At 40.6% G+C, this 2,340-nt stretch overlaps 1 pseudogene; it reads right to left on the bottom strand.

Annotated features, from left to right (window-relative positions):
• Nucleotides 1-2,003: 2,003 nt before the first annotated feature.
• Nucleotides 2,004-2,340, bottom strand: part of LOC112617576 — a 1,040-nt pseudogene continuing 703 nt past the window's right edge.

Below are 2,340 nucleotides of genomic sequence, written 5' to 3'. Positions count from 1 at the left end.
CCACAAGAACAGGCTTAGCGAGCGGCTTCTTGAGGGGAAAGCTGAAACTCTGTGAGAGGAATGAACAGAACACTAAGCAGTTTCTCAGAAAGCTTCTTTCCAGTTTTTCTCTGAGGATATTTTCTTTTTCACCGTAGCCCTCTAAGGGCATCCAAATATCACTTTGCGAATTTCACAAGAACAGGCTCAATGAAAGGCTTCTTGAGGGGAACGCTGTAACTCTATGAGATGATATCACAGAACACAAAGAAGTTTCGCAGAAAGCTTCTTTCTCTTTGTTATTGGAGGATATTTCCTTTGGCCCTAGAGTCTTCAAAGGGATCCGAAGTATCTGTTCTCAGATTCCACAGAAATAAAGCTAGCAGAGATCCACGAAATACAGATGTAACTCTCTGAGTGGAAGTCACACAACACGAAGCAGTTTCTCTGAAAGCTTCTTTCCAGTTTTTCTCGGAGTACATTTTCCTTTTCATCATAGCCGTCTATGGGCTTCCAAATATCACTTTGCGAATTCCACAACAACAGGCTTAACGAGCGGCTTCTTGATTGGAAAGCTGTAACTCTGTGAGATGAATTAAGAGAACACTAAGCAGTTTCTCAGAAATCTTCCTTCCAGATTTCATCGGAGGATATTTCCTTTTTCACCGGAGCCCTCCAAGGGCTTTAAAATATCACTTTGCAAATTGCCCAAGAACTGCATTAGGGAAAGCCTTCTTTAGGGGAAAGCTGTAACTCTCTGAGATGATTTCACAGAACACAAAGAAGTTTCTCAGAAAGCTTCTTTCTCTTTGTTATCGGAGGATATTTCCTTTGGCCTTAGAGTCTTCAAAGGGATCCGAAATATCTGTTCTCAGATTCCACAGAAAAAAGGCTAGCAAATAGATCCACGAAATACAGATGTAACTCTGTGAATTGAAGTCACACGTCACAAAACAGTTTCTCACAAAGCTTCTTTCCAGTTTTTCTCGGAGGATATTTTCTTTTTCACCATATCCCTCTATGGGCTGCCAAATATCACTTTGCGAATTGCACAAGAACAGGCTTAGCGAAAGGCTTCTTGAGGGGAAAGCTGTAAATCTGTGAGATGAATTAACAGAACACTAAGCAGTTTCTCAGAAAGCTTCTTTCCAGATTTCACCTGAGGATATATACTTTTTCACCATAGTTCTCTGAGGGCATCCAAATATCACTTTGCGAATTCCACAAGAACAGGCTTAGCGAAAGGCTTCTTGAGGGGAACGCTGTAACTCTATGAGATGATTTCACAGAACACAAAGAAGTTTCTCAGAAAGCTTCTTTCTCTTTATATTGGAGGATATTTCCTATGGCCCTAGAGTCTTCAAAGGGATCCGAATTATCTGTTCTCAGATTCCACAGAAATAAAGCTAGCAAAGAGATCCACGACATACAGATGTAACTCTGTGAGTGGAAGTCACACAACACGAAGCAGTTTCTCTGAAAGTTTCTTTCCAGTTTTTCTCTGAGGACATTTTCTTTTTCATCATAGACGTCTATGGGCTTCCAAATATCACTTTGCGAATTCCACAACAACAGGCTTAGCGAGCGGCTTCTTGATTGGAAATCTGTAACTCTGTGAGATGAATTAAGAGAACACTAAGCAGTTTCTCAGAAAACTTCCTTCCAGAATTCATCGGAGGATATTTCCTTTTTCAACAGAGCCCTCCATGGGCTTCCAAATATCACTTTACAAATTGCACAAGAACTGCATTAGAGAAAGCCTTCTTTAGGGGAAAGCTGTAACTCTGTGTGATGATTTCACAGAACACAAAGAAGTTTCTCAGAAAGCTCCTTTCTCTTTGAAATCGGAGGATATTTAATTTTGCCCTCTAGTCTTCAAAGGGATCCGAAATTTCTGTTCTCAGATTCCACAGAAATAAGGCTAGCAAAGGAATCCACGAAATACAGATGTAACTCTGTAAGTGGAAGTCACACATCACAAAGCAGTTTCTCAGAAATCTTCTTTCTAGTTTTTCTCGGAGGATATTTTCTTTTTCACCATAGCCCTCTATGGGCTGCCAAATATGACTTTGCGAACTCCACAAGAACAGGCTTAGCGAGCGGCTTCTTGAGGGGAAAGCTGTAACACTGTGAGATGAATTAACAGAACACTAAGCAGTTTCTAAGTAAGCTTCTATCCAGATTTCATCGGAGGATATTTCCTTTTTCACCATAGCCCTCTAAGGTATTCCAAATATCACTTTGCAAATTCCACAAGAACTGTCTTAGCGAAAGGCTTCTTGAGGGGAAAGCTGTAACTCTGTGAGATGATTTCACAGAACACAAAGAAGGTTCTCAGAAAGCTTCTTTCTCTTTGTTATC

Source organism: Theropithecus gelada, unplaced genomic scaffold, assembly GCF_003255815.1.
Source record: "Theropithecus gelada isolate Dixy unplaced genomic scaffold, Tgel_1.0 HiC_scaffold_2611, whole genome shotgun sequence".
NCBI classification, from domain to species: Eukaryota; Metazoa; Chordata; class Mammalia; order Primates; family Cercopithecidae; genus Theropithecus; species Theropithecus gelada.
Note: the sequence above shows the minus strand (reverse complement) of the source record. Positions and strands in the feature narration are given on the sequence as shown.